A 14,690-nucleotide genomic window follows, 5' to 3' on the forward strand; every position below is an offset into this window, starting at 1 on the left:
GTTACAAAATGGCGTCAATCACAGATCTGGATGCTAGGGCCTCTGGTGGTAGCTCAGCAGCCCTACAGGGCCCAGATCCTCAGACAGGGAGGGTCTTATTCAGGGAACAGCCAGGGGCACACTTGGCTTCCTTGTGGTCCAGGTATTGTCCTGTGTTCCTCACTCTCTCACTCCCCTGTATCAGGTCTGTGGCTTCACACTGTGATCTCTCCCATTGGAGAGGGTTGGTTTCATATTTTGGTTTCTTTATCACTGGTACCTTGCACTTACCTGGCACCTAGTAGGTCTTCACAGATGCTTCCTGGTGGATTGGCTGACAGAAGGATGTGGCCAGGCCCATTTATGAAGGGCTGTAAATGGCCAACAGAGACATTTGTTATTTAGGCTTAGTGGTAAAAGCTAGTCAACATACTTTGTTAAGTACCTACTGTGTGTTGGGTGTCCAGCTAAGCTCTGGATGAAAAAAACAGTCCCTGGCTTCAAGGAACTTGTGATCTAGTGAGGAGGGGAGAGAAAAGAAGACACAAAAGGAGCTAAAAAGGAGGTGGGGAGGGAAGGCACCCAACAGGGGCAGTGATGGAGAATTCTGAAGCCATATAGCCAGCGGGAAATGAAGAGGTAGCTGACCTGTGCATGCCCTTACGTGGAGGTTCTGTGGGCAGAGCTAGTCTCTGCTCTCCAGCCAGAGCAGGCATGAGATCCAGGGCTGAAGCCATCTTGCAGGGTGGTGGGGCTCCTGCTGGTGTGATGAAGCCCAGAGGAGGGTAGCCAGGTGGGAAATGAAGCAACTAAGTGAATGTTGAGCAAATGAGTGGCATTGTTAGATACACGCTTTAGGGTTACCATTTGGTGGCTGTATGGAGGATGGATGGGAGAAAGCTGGAAGACTTAAGGCTAGAAAATCAACTAGAAGACCAAGCAGGAGTTCAGGTGAGGAGGTGGCCCGGCCTCAGGTGCTGGCCCTGTGTGTGGAGGAAAGGGCTGTGGACACACAGGATGTGTGTGGAGGGTCAAAAGGACAAGATATGGCCTACTTGGACATGGGGACTGAAGGGGGAGTTGAGGGTGACTGCAAATAGGGCCATTAGTAAAAGGGGTAGGTCTAGGGACATGAATAATGAGTTCTGGTTTTGGCTGTTGGAATTTGAAATACCTCTGGGCCATCTAGTTCCAAATGTGTACTGGGCAGGTGGTGATGACTGGAACTTGGGAGAGACAAGGAGCCAATGCAGAGATCTGGGCATCAGTCATCTGAAGGATAATTTGGGAAGAGACTCTTAGGTCAGAGCTCTAAGAAGCTATTGCCAGGGATGGAAGGAAAATGGGTTATTGGAGGTAATCGACTGGAAGTGAGGTGGGATAATTTTAGAGGGGAGTGTGTCCTAAAGGGCTGTTGTCTGTTCTGGGGGTCAGGTGACAGTCTAACTGGGGGGGGGGGGTGATTCTTAACTTAAAGCTAGGGGTCTGTGGAAGATTTCAGGGGATCTATGAATTCATACGAGGAAAATGTACGTTTTTATTTTCACCAACTTCCACCTGAAATTTAGTATTTCCTTCAATTATTTAAAAACATGATTCTGAGAAGGGATCTGTAGGTTTTGCCAGGCTTCCCACAGGATTTGTGATGCAAAAAAGGGAAGGAAGTCTGGTCTAGCTGATTTCACAATATCTTGCACCATTATGGTAGAGTCTGGTTCTAATGTCTCAACAAAGTTATTATATTGGTAAAGACCAAATTGAGGCAGAGGGGGCAGGAAGACAGTAATGCTTGCATAGTTTGTTGAATTTTCTAATGGTTGGGAAAAAAAAGATGAAGTGACTGAGGAGGTATGTCTTCTTACCTTGCAACCTTGGGAGAATCACTTCAACCAGCTGGTCCTCAGTTTCCTCACTTGTAAAGTAAAGGTAGTGGGCTTTAAGGGCCTTTTGGTTCCTTTCTCGTTCTAGGTCTGGGATCCCAGGATTCTGTGATACTAAGTCCCAGGGTTGCCCCTCCTATGCCATGCTCTTAATTAATAGTTTGGCCTAAATTTTGTTGCAAAGATCTCGTCACACTGTATAAGCGTCCTTGAGTAATACATACCATCCGTGTGTTACATAGTAGTAACATTTGACCATCTGTTAACCCCTTGGAACTAAATAAGACCGTTCCCCTTTGGGAGTGATGTGATGGTGTAATAATGTATCTTCATATCAGCATTTTTCTTATAAAATATCACACTTTAATAAGCTTGAAAAGGTCTAGTGATTGTGCTCTGTCATTTTGTTGGGGACTGTTATGACCGAGCATGTGAGGAAAGCGCAACTGACCGGTGGTTCTTTGAAGCAATCATGACTAGTTGGTTTGTGATGAACACGTGACCATGACTGACATCTGTGGGTGTTTGGGAGCAGAAGGGCTGTGCTATTAGCAGGTCTGATGTTAAATCTAAGATCTCTAGGGTCAGAACTAGACTTGGGGGAGACCTCAGGGGGCCATAAGTAGACCTAGTATGTTAAAATCTCTATCTCTTCAGAGGATCATTGATAAAGATCTGAAGGGTAATCTCAGAACCATTCTAGTCCCCCTCCTCATTTGAAGAGGTCGGGAAACTTCAGACCCAATTAAATGACTTATCCAAATTGGCACAGGAGTAAGTATCAGAGGCAGAATCCGAACCCAGGTCCTTTGGTCAAAGAGCCAGCAATCTTTCCATTGCAGTTCTACCTCCCTGTTTTATATATCAGGAGACAATGAATCACTTTATAAAGGATTTACCATTGAATGTCTTCAAAAAGCAAATCCTGGAGCATTTAAAATAGAATTCTGTTTACAAAAATATTTCCTTCTGTCTTCTGTGAATAGGTCTTATACATACAAGGCTGTTTGCAAACTGTCCCCGCCCCCCACGTCTGTCTTTCTTTGTCTCCCCATTGGTTGTTACATAGACCCTGGCGTAGTACATGCTTAATAAATACTTGTTGACTGACTGACTATTGCTAGAAGTGATACATATTTTAAAATGGTGAACACATTTTGAGTGTATATTCTTCTAATTCCCGAACAATAATTGCTGTAAATCTGCTTTGCCATTTAATAAAAAAGCCAGTGTTCAGTTATGGAAGGACTTCTTATCAAAGTTTTGTACTAGCTAAGTGACCCAACCAACTCCATTCAGAATTATCACCTTCTCCTCCTACTTTGGCCTGTCTTCTCTCTCCCTCCCCTACTCCCTGGGTCATTGCGAGCTTCTGTAGATTCCACAGTGTCCCTCTCTCCTCCTTTCCGTTCTCACTGTCGCCCTGCTGGCTTAGGCCTTCATTACCATTTTCCCAAGAGCTCCTTAATGGGTCTGGGGCTGCCAGTCTCTCTCCTCTGCTGCCTGGACAATCTTCTTCTAGTCTAACCCTGATCATGTCCTTGATCACTCCCTTGCAAAACTATAACTAGGGAGGGTGATAAGGGCTGTAATCCAGGGCACTGTGTAACAGAGCACATTGGTGTGCTTCGGAGGTGTAGACAGCCCATTTAGTAATTGATTAGCAAGGAGAATTCATTTCTACTGGAAGGTCCCAGAAGGTTCTCCCTTGCTCCCCCTTCCACTAAGGAATTTTTGTGCTTTGTGCTGCTTGCCTTGAGTGTAACAAATCCTAGTTTTACCTCTGCCCCTTGCTCAAGAAATCTGCATGGATTGGTCTTTGCCTACTGTAGCAGCAAGCACCCCAAGCGTCCTCAGGGTTTGCAGCTACCACAGGTTCTTGGATCTGCTTTGTTAAAGGAAAGCAACTCAAAATGGGTTAACAAGCTTACTTTAATCAGTCAGACCATATATCGTTTACCTTGTTCAGGGCAAAAAGGTCAGCACCCTGAACCTCAAAATATACAGGCATAATTATCAAGACAGAAACATCAAGTAGACAGATTTCCAAACTGTCCAACCATTACATCCATACCCAGTCAACATCTGGGTTTCCACATTCTGGGTTTTTCAAAGCCGGGGGACTCTCAACAACGGCTTCCCAGAATTCAGATCAAATCACAGAACACTTCTCAAAGTGAGTCCCAAGACAAAGCTACACATCAGGGCTTATATAGCCTTCTCCTGGCTCAGAGAATGTAACAACCTTATTGACCCACTGGCCAATCAAAAAGTATCTACTGAAAAACAAGCCTCCCTCCCCAGGCTTCTGGTGCACTTTAGCCTAGGGGCAGGGAAGATCTTTAAAATTTACATTCGCATTACACCTACCGAATTCCCCAGCCTGGCATTCCAGGCCACAGCTCACTCTGCAGACAGCACAGACCAGCTGGTGACCTGGCCCTTCTCACCCTCTCCTTCCTATGCCTTGGCCTGTTTCCATGTTGTTTCCTCTTCCTGGGATAGCCCCTTCCTTCCTCAGCCCAGCGCTGCCCATTGGGATCCTCCTGGACTTCCAGGCCAATCTCCAATGACCCCCTGTCCTCGAAGCCTTCCCTGATCCCAGAAGCCCATGTTGTTCACCCCTCTCCCATGGTGGCTGCCACATTTCACTTCGGATTGGAATGATTGGGAGAGAACCAGTTTGGGCCAGATGTCTTTTATCCTTTGGCTCTCTGACACCCTGGGATTCGTAAGTGAAATTGCTCAGCCAAGGTGAGGAGACCACAGCCCTCAAACCTGCATATCCAACCTTGCTCAGGCTGCCCAGGAGCCTTCCACACTTCTGTTTTTCCCTTGTCTTATTACTGGATGCTTGTGCAACTTAATCCAGTCTGATGTTTATGAGAGAGAGGGAGAGGAAGAGGAGAGAGAGAGCAAGGAGGGGGTTAGGGAGAGAAGGAGGGAGAAGAAGAGAGATGAGGAGAGGAGAGGGGAGATCAAGAGAGGGGAAACTGAGAGAAAGGGTTCGGGAAGGGAGGGACAGGGAGGGGGGAGGGAAAAGAGGAGAAGAAAGGGCAAGGAAGAGGAGAGACTTAGTGAGGAGGGGAATGGGGGGGGAAGGGAGAGAGAGAGAGAGCGCACATTTCATAGTACTTAATATGTGCCAGAATCTGTGCTAAGGATGCAAATGCAAGGCTTGCACAGGGGAAGTTGGTACTCAGATAGCAGCATCAGTTGGTGCTGGAGGTGGGGAAGAGAAGTGTTGGCATGGTTCTGGCCAAGAGAAGGCAAAAGTTGCCTAGTAGAGACTAGGCTGGTTCCCAGAATGGAGTCCAGGGTTCCAGTGTGTGGAGGAGGCGGGGGAGGGGGGAATGGTGAGGGATTGGGATCACAGTGAAGGTGACACAGTTGGGAAATGGGGGAGTGACCAAGAGGTCCTGCTGTGTGTAAGGCACTATACTAGGTCTTGGTTTGCCAATAGAGCAGGCAATCCCTGCCTGTCCTCCAGGAGCTTCCATTCTGAGAGGCTACCCAACAGGAATAAATATTTGTGCTAATTGGGAGAGGAAAGAGCAAATGCTAATGACTCTGGGAACTGGGGAAGGCCTGCTGGGCCCAGGAGCTGAGCTGGGCTAAAATCTGGGGCCAACAGCAAGTCTCAGCCTTTTTCCAGTGAGTTCCTTCCCGTATTTGAAGACAGCTCTCCCCCTCCCCTGCCACTCCCCCCTCCCCCCCTTCCCAAAGGTAAGCAGGGGTTTCCCTTTAGGCCGCTTCAGCCTGAAGATTATTGGTCTGTGCCTCAGTGACCATAGGCATTCCCTTTGTGTCTGGGTTGCATTCCATGGCCAGGAGAGCCCTTTGGGCTCCTGAAGCCTGTGACTCCTTGGCTCATGGAGTAAACTCTTGAGGCCTTTTACATCCTACTTGGTTTCTTTGGATCTTTGTTCAGCTCACCAGGCACCCTTCAGTAAACAGAGATGGCACTTTATTTGGCAGTGCCCTCTTCTGGAAGGGCTAATTTGCCTCTGCGAAGTGTGCTGCTGAGCTCCAGACTTACCAGCCTAGTAACCTTGGGTAGGGGTGGGGAGAAGGAAACAGAATAGGAAACATTAAGTGCTGATCCTTGTGCCAGGTGTTGGGTTGGCAAACAAAACATCAAGACCCTTCCTGCTGTCCCAGAGTCTACGTTCTGATGAGGGGGAGGCTACACATAAAGCAGAGCCCCTCCTCATGTTCCATTTCATGGCAGATGGAAAGGCCCTGAGGGCCTTGGGGACAGTGACAGGGCAGCGGGCTAGTGAGTCCAGAGATTTGAGTGGATGGGCTTCAGGGTACAGAGCAGCCCTGATGATGGGGGTCTGGTGACCGGCCAGTGGTTAGGGCAGAAAGGGCCTCGGCTCCCTAGTGGCAGCAGGTGGTGCTTCTGGCTCCCCCCTCGCCAAGCTGCCAGCCTAGTCCTTTGATTCTCTTTGTCCCCAGGGGAGCTTTGAAAACCTCTCTCTTTGTTTGGTCTTAAACCTTCTTTTCCAGCCTCAGCTCATTCTGGGTATTAGCACTTGGGTGTTTTACTATTTCTCCAATCCATCTCCCTCCCTCCGCTTGACCTTCTCTACCTGTAGTGTACTCTACTGGCGAGATTCCTGCCTCCATTGGCCTCCTTGCAAGGCCTCCGACGTGATCCTTCTTCCTGCTTCCCCAGTTATCTTCATATATTATGCTGGACTGTTCCACCCTCTCCACTCCCATTATCGATGCTGTCTTGTGAATAAGGTCTACCCTTCTCTGGCCACATTCCAGCGATGGGGCTTATTCCTCCAAGCCTCTGCAGTGCTAGAAAGGTCAAACTGACCTCTGTGACCAGGCCCTCCAGCTCACTCTGCTTCTTAGCTGTACTTTGTGCTGGACTTTTCTAACTGGTCTCTTTCTTGGATTGTTTGTCTCAGCTGTCCTTTTTCCTCTTTTTTTTAAACACTGTTTGGCCTCCAACTTGGTGGCTCTGCGTTGACAGCTTTGTTCTGTCCTCCTTCCATTTTAAAGCCCTTTGGGTTAGATCTGCAAGACCCCAAGCCAGAACATCCTTACTGGCCCTCCTGGGTCAATGCTGACCCTTCTGGGTTAACGCTAGCCCTCCTGGGTCACTGGCCTGTCTTGGGTCAACATCAGCCCTCCTGGGGTGATACTGGCCTTCCTTGGGTCAACCCCGACCCTCCTAGTTCAACGCCAGCCCTCCTTGGGTCAATGCCAGCCCTCCTTGGGTCAATGCCAGCCCTTCTGGGTCAACGCCAGCCCTTCTGGGTCAATGCCAGCCCTGGCCAACAGGCTCTTGCCATTTCTTTACTTCAAGCTCCCATCCAGAAATCCAAATCCCATTTTCAAACACGGTTTCCTTAACCAGCCATTGTTCCTGATTTTCTCAGTGGACAGCACTGACGAAAGCCCAAGATCTTGCCCTTGTCAGAAATGCTTTCTAGGCTCCTTCTGGCAGTATCATTTGTGCCCACATGAATCATGCCAAGCACCAGGTGCCCATCTGGTTTGACGAGTCTTGGGAAATTCCCTGTTCTTGTTTAAGTGCACACCTTGGGAAAGCCGCAAAGGTCATTTCTGTTGTCATCAGCCTGGCAAATGAGTGCCCCAGGACCCCTCAGCAGAACCACCAGCCTGTGTCCTCTTCTCTTCCCTCTTACTGGATGCTCTCTTGTGGGCCTCTCCCATCATTCCTTGGAGGATGGGCAGCTGTTTCCTTCCTCCTCGTTCTGAAGAACCTCAGGTTTGCTTCCTACACCATCAGTGTTCAGGGGGCTTTTCCCTCTTTGCCCTCTGTGGGACAGCTCCCCACTGCTACCCCTGGCCTCCTGACTGAGGCCAAGATTCCCCCTTTTGACCTCGTTGTACTTTTGGATTTTCCTGCTGAAGACAGTCTTTTGTACAAGCAGCATTTGTACAACCATCCAAGTGGACGTGTGCCCAGTAGGGAACTGGGGACTCCAGGCTTTATCAGATCCTGTCAGATTCCAAACCTGGGTTTAGACCATCTAGTCAGGCAGAACCAGGAGAACAGGGCAACCACAAGTGACTTGGAAAGATGTCAGGATCTGGATCTACACAGTGAGCGACTGTAGGTGCAGATGGATGCTGAAAGACACTCCCCTCCTCCTGACCAGCAGGGTGAACGGGCTCGGGGGCAAATGGGCGCAGTGTGATTGGGCTGTGACCAACATGGGTACTTGTCCTGCTGGACGTACCCATGTAAGCCCCAAAGGTTTGGCTTTTCTTTTTGCCAATAATAGTGAACTGTTTTTTAAATGAAGGCATCTCATGGGTGATGCTGGAACAGTCGGACTGTCCCTTTGGTCTCCTTTGATGGTGACCAGATTTCTGTCTCTGACAGTAACATGTGGCTTGGCTTTAGACTACTTACTCCCAGAAGAGAGATCCTAGAAAGTGATGAAGGATCGTTCTTCATCTCTTTGAATTGCAGCACCCCCAAATCCACTCCTTCCTTGTCTGACAGACATGATGCAGACATCAGCTGACGTGTTAGAATGGATCTGGGCTCACATCAATCTCTGTGCTTTTTTAGAAATGGTTGATTTTGGTGAGGAATTAGCTGTTTAGCTCCATTAAACCAACAGGCTTCTGTAGGTCTGGAGCCCAGGATGAATCGATTGATCTGGGTCCACTTGAGAGGCAGCTTGCTATAGGAGAGAGTGTTGGGCTCTGAGTTAGGAAAGCCTTGGGTTCGAGTCCTGCCTCAGACAAACACTTACTCATGTGACCCCAGACTTCTTTGGGCCTTCATTTCCTCCTTTGTAAAATGAGGAGGTTGGACCAAAGGCCTCTTGAGGTCCCTTCCTGCTCCAGACCTATGATACGGTGAGTGACAGTGGACAAGTCACAGCCTCCCTGGGTCTCAGCTTCCCCATCTGTTAAATGGGAATAATGATACTTTTCATACCTCCTTCATAGGGTAGGTGGGGAAGGTTTTCAAATTTTAAAGCATGATATCCATAGGTGTGTGTATATACACATATATACATGTGAAAATGATTATCTTGCAAAAGGAAAGATTTTCTCAGTGATTCCATTTTTGCCAGAGCCTCTTATTAAAGTCAAACCCACATCAAAACCAGATGCTTCCTCCAAAATGGAAGAAATGATTTCAACAGAGCATGAGTAACTCAAATTCGAGTTGTTGGCCAAAGGCCGCAGATGAAGGACCAGGGAGGTTTATGGGTGCCTCGCCCTCCCCCTGTTACTCCCAGGTGCTGACTGGCGGCTCCCGGGGCTGGGTGTTGAGCATGGAGGCACCTCTCTAATTGACCTCTTTGCTGAGGATTTCACTTTGTGACGTGGTCAGGAGTGGCTATTTTTATCTCCAGTTATTCCAGAATTTCCACCCTCCTGCCCAATGCCAGGCATCTCCACTGTGACTTCAGCTTGCTGTTTTTGGGTCTTCCATCGATGCTCCTTGAGAAGCTCCTTCCTTTCTTGTGAAGCCAAAGGTGAGGCAGTTGGGGCTTTCCAGACCCACTCTAAAATCTGAGCGACAGCTCACTGATTCCTACTATTTCTAACTTGGTCACTTGCCCAAAGTCTGGTGGCTTTTGTGCTGAGTTGTATTTGGAGGAGCTGAGAGTGCAGGGACCAACTTGATCATGTCTTTTTAGTGCTGAAATTCTGGGAAGGAATTCCTTTTTTCTGTGGGGTGGCTACTTGCAGAATGAGGGAGGGTTTTTGGTGGAAGGCCCACTCCTCCCCCACTGGTCAGATTTGGGTTCAGCTTTTTCATAGGAGAGCATTAGCATTAATCTCATAACTTGCTTAAAGTGGCTGGTTCTCCTCTTGTTTGTGCCACAGAAATCCAAATGCCAGGGCAGGTGTGGGTCACTTTCCCCTTGCTGGAGACACCTTTTTCTGCTTTCTTCATTTCATATGATTCTGAAAGGAGCCTGCTTTAGTAGGAAGATTCAGTCTGGAGGATTTCTAGCAGGGATCAGTGTGGATCCGTGATTTCGTCTTCCCCATCAGGTGATGCGGGTCAGCGCCTTGTCCGTGGCCTCCAGTGGGAGAGCTGGATCTTGGAGAGCCTCAGACTAGTCTTAGTCTTAGCTGAGCTCAAGAACTGGCGTCACTGACCATAACAGTTGACTGATAACAGTAACTTGTAGTTACCATGTGGTTACGAAGTGATTTCTTTCCTACATCTGTCTCATTGGTCCTTACCTCTTGTGATTATTGCCGTTCCATTTGTTGTTATTATTTTTACTATTTCCCTTGTGGCTTTATTACAGTTTGTATTTTACAAAGAAAACTGAAGCAGCAGAGACTCCAAGAGGCCTGTCCTCAGTGACGCGGCTCTGGGAGCTCCGAGAGCTCTGGGATCTGAATCCGCTTCCTCTGACTTCTCTTTAGTCCAGCAGAGCGTGTGCTATCCCTGCTCATCTTGGCTGTGGAGCAGAGCGCTTCCATCTGATGGCTCTTTGGGGGCATCTGGGCTTTCATCTGAACACCAGGGGGTTCTGTTGAGTCCCCGAGTAATGGTGTGAGCACTTAACTTTGTAAGCACATCCCAGAATTCCAATGTTAATGATTTGCCCAAGGTCACCCTTCTTAAGTGTTAGAGATAGGACTCGAAACTGGATCTTTATGGGTCTGAGCCCAGCATTCCATGCCACCCCTTTGCCCTGATTGCTGTCCTATAATTCCAAGTAACAGCCACCTACAACTGGGGGCAGTCATTTGAAGGAGAGCTAATTTTTCCTGTATAACTTTATATCTCAAGATCAGAAATATATTTGAGAGAGCCACAATCACAGTGTTAGAACTGAAAGAACCTGAATTGGCCATCTGTTGTTGCTGTTGAGTCGATTAGGTGGGTCTGACTCTTTATGATCCCATTTGGGGTTTTCTTGGCAAAGGCACTGGAGTGCTTGGCCATTTCCTTCTTCAACTTATTTTACAGAAAAGGAAACTGAGGCAAGTAGGGTTAAGTGACTTGCTCAAGGTCACGTAGCTAGTAAGTATGTAGGCTGGATTTGAACTTAGGTCCTCCTGACTCCAAGGCCAATGTTCTACCCACTGTGCCTTATTGGCATCTAATTCAAACCATTCCTAAGCAAGGATTGAGCTTCCCCCTCCCCCCAAAAAAAAAAACAGGAATTTCTGGCTGCTGGGAAGGGGGATACGCTACCTCCTAAGACAGCTGGAATGCTTGGCTCACAGTAGGCACTACATAAATGTTCATTCCTTTCCCAGTATCAGCCCTAGATCTGCCCCTTGGCAACTTCTGTCCATGGCTCCCAGAGTCTGCTGCCCTGTGGGGCCAAATGGACAGTCCCTGTTCTCCAAGACAGCCATCATGACCCTCCCAGCGGGTCTTCTCTGTTCCCTCAAGTGAAATGCTTCACAGAAATCACATGTTCTCTACCTTGATTAGTAGGGAAAAGCAGAATGCTCTTGCGTCTAGAGAGTTGGCATCAGAGTCAGAAGGACCTGAGTTCAAATGTGGCCTTAGATATTTACTAGCTGTGTGACCCTGGGCAAGTCACTTTACCTCTCTTTGCCTCAGTTTCCTCAACTGTAAAATGGGGATAATGATAGCATCTTCTTCTCATGTTTGTTTTGGCAATCAAATGAGATAATATTTGTAGAGCTCTTAGCCAAGTTCCCAGGGTAATAGGCACTTCATAAAAGTTTATTCCCTTCCTCTTTGTCCATGCCAGTGAGATCCCAGGACCCCAGTTCTAGCCTGTCTCTCTCCCTTGATTGGAAGAATAGATGTCAGGCAGGAATTTTGCTGCCACCCACAAGGCCTGTGTACAAAATCTGCCCAGCCAGACGGGAAGTGCCTCTTGGCCCTAAGAGATCAGGGACTCGGCGTTTTCAAGAGCCACTTGGTTGTGTGTGTTGGGCGTGTTTTCCTTGGTTACAGTTTACGAGGACTGTTCCCGTGATCATCGTCAGTCTAAGTGGGACTGGGCAGGCAGCTTGGATTGATTGGGGAAAATACACTTTTTCCTTTAAGGATTGCTATGTACCCAGGCTTTTTATGTCATCAGGCTCTGACAAAGGGACACCTATTCCAGAGGAACAAAGGGGGGCTTGAAAAGTTACTTTGCCTATTTATTCAACAGCAGATGGAATGATTATTTCAAGCATGTACTCTATAAGCTGTAATTGAATAAGCTTCTCAGGAAAGAAACGATGGGAGCTCATGAATGCAAAGCCTGGGCTGCGGTGACTGTAAGGTTCAAATGAGATCATTGCAGAAGCGCTGGGCAAACCCCAAAGTGCTGTCACCATTCACTTATTGTTATTATGATTACACCAGGGAAGAAAAACTCGCTGAGCAACCTCCTATGGGGGCATGCACAGAAAGCCGAAAAAGATGGAGGTCCCCATACACTGACCAAGGCCAATAGGAGCATGACATTACTGCAGGAGGAGTCAATATGAGGAATAATGAAGTAATCCTGCCATTGTCTCAGTCTTGGTGAGAAGCTCACCTAAGCACAATCAGGGCTCTAAGGTTTTTTTTTCTTTGTTTTTGCTTTTTGGAGGGGGAAGGCAAGGCAAATAGGATTAAGTGACTTGTCCAAGGTCACACGGCTAATAAGTGTTAAGTGTCTGAGGCCAGATTTGAACTCAGGTCCTCCTGACTCCAAGGTCGATGCTCTATTCACTGTGCCTCTTGGTCTCCCTTCTAAGTTTGTTTTTGAGTCTGTGTCTTTGCAGCTCTGATATGCCTTGATATTTCAATGTGATCTCCTTGATGAAGGTTTACCCTCCCCATGTACAAGTAGCAGCCCATGCATGTTTGAGATTCTCCTTTAAATCTCTAGAGAATCTGCTCTCTGGGTTTTTCCACTGACTGACTCTCCATAAGTCCTTGTAGGTGATAAGCTCACAGCCACCAGGCCTTTTCAGTCACCAGCACTGATGGCCTGGTATTTCCTAATTTGCACAGAATACCAGTTTAAAAGATGAGGTTCTCTTTGGGGTGTGTTTTGGGATTACAGAGAGTAATTAATACCTAATTTCCCATGCTCAGTTCAGCCCTCTTTTCCTCCTGTTCATTTCTGGGTCCAGATAATGTTCATATTTCATTTCCTATCCAAGATATATTTACTGATAGATTAAGGAGACTGCCTGTGCCCTGTACTGAGGACAATAGTCTTCTTTGGTTTCTTAATTCTGTTACTATGTTTTTATGTAACTTTCATTTCCTTCTCTGCTATCAAGAGAACCAGCCTTTGTATCAGAGAATAAAAGCAGGGGGATCAGTTCAGCTGAGTCGGATGGTACATTTAGTATTCCACACCCATTGTCCCCCACCTTTGCAAAACCGGTTGGCAGGTACATTTCCTCGTATCTTATTATCCCATTTATATTTTTGTGGCCATGGTTTTGTCCTGGGTTTTTCTTCACTTTGTCTCAGTTCATAGACATTCTTCGATGGTTCTCAGAATTCTTCCTATCATTTGTTGTTTTTATAGGGTTGGAGTAATGAACTTTGTTTAGCTGTTCATTCCCTATCCAGTGGGAGTCTACTTTGTTTCCAATTCTTTGCTATCACTAAATGCTCCAGGGATACTTGACACCTTTCTGCCTTTGACCTAGGTGGGTGAGTTTCTAGCAGCTGACTCTCCACAGAATAATTGGAACAAGTCACAGCTCCACTAACAGGATATTTGTGTTCCTGAGTGTTCCACACTCCTGAGCATATATTTTCGAAGTAAAACATTTAACAGAGTCTGAAATAATTCATGAAGCATAAAAGAACATTTGCCCCTCCCCATCAAGGGATTCCTTCCTGAGACTATCAGGGTCTCCATCCTGGATAAAGAGTGAAAGAACTTGTTTCTCTGAGATCCTGCCCAGGCAGAGGTTTCTTCTGTGCTAGACCAGAGACTGGAATGCAGCATTCAGCCCCTGACCCCTAGTAGGCCTCGTTCCTGACAGCTGTCCAGCCTGATGTGATGGCCCCTTTCTGGTACCTGGTGGTCATTTCTGCCCACTCAGCTCCTCTTTCTTCCTGGAGGGGCTCTGTTACCCTCCTGACATGGCCTAGCTGTGCAGAAATGAAAGCTTCCTTCAGACCAGTCCTTAAAACCCAAAGCTTCATGGGAAATGTGGTCTGTTCACTTGTTCTTGTACCTGCTACATCTGGATAATTGAACCAAGTGATTTCTAATATTCTGTTAGGAATGCAGTCATCCACCGTGGTGATTTGTGTCAGTGACATGTAGATCAATTAGGAATACATCTTTAGAGCTGGAATCTTAGAGACCGTCGGTTCCCCCTATTCATCTTACAGATAAGGAAACTGAGGCAGAGAAAGGTTAAATGACTTGCCCAAGGTCCCATAGTAATTATCCAAGGAGGGATTTGAACTCACGTCTTCCTGACTCCCGCTAATAAGCAAGCATTTATTAGGCACCTCCCATATGCTAGGCACTACACCAGGTGCTGGGGAGACAGTGACAAAGATTAAGCAACCCCTGTCCTCAAGGTGCTTAATGATGGGGGAAACAGTATAGATGGATGTGAGTGTGTGCGTGTGCATGTGTGTGAGTGTGTGTCCTAGTATGAATGAGTATATGTGAGTGAGTGTGTGTGGGTGAGCGCGTGGATGTGAGAGTGTGCGTATGAGTGTGTGCATGTGCATGTGTGTGTGAGTATGAATGAGTGTGCATGTGTGTGAGTGTATGTGCTAGTATGAATGAGTGTATGTGAGTGTGTGAGTGAGTTGTGTGGGTGAGCATGTGGGTGTGAGTGGGTGTGTGAGTGTGCATGAGTATGTGAGTGTGTACATGTGTGTGCGAGTATGAATGAGTGTGTGTGAGT

General features: G+C 47.3%; 1 protein-coding gene across 29 annotated transcripts in view; it reads left to right on the forward strand.

Moving 5' to 3' along the window:
- LRRFIP1 (LRR binding FLII interacting protein 1) overlaps window positions 1-14,690 on the forward strand; it is a 194,693-nt gene that overhangs the window by 60,296 nt on the left and 119,707 nt on the right. For 2 of the 29 annotated variants that reach the window (XM_069103168.1, XM_069103172.1), the window contains exon 1: window positions 9,018-9,346. The exons of 25 other annotated variants lie outside the window; for them this stretch is intronic. The gene's annotated coding sequence lies outside the window, so the exon portion shown is untranslated. Of the gene's footprint in view, window positions 1-9,017; window positions 9,347-14,690 lie in introns of those variants that run through there. 2 more of the 29 variants (XM_069103175.1, XM_069103182.1) reach the window with 2 other exon arrangements.

Source organism: Petaurus breviceps, unplaced genomic scaffold, assembly GCF_028583685.1.
Source record: "Petaurus breviceps papuanus isolate PSGF00001 unplaced genomic scaffold, PetGlider_PUasm1.0 567, whole genome shotgun sequence".
Classification (NCBI taxonomy): domain Eukaryota; kingdom Metazoa; phylum Chordata; class Mammalia; order Diprotodontia; family Petauridae; genus Petaurus; species Petaurus breviceps.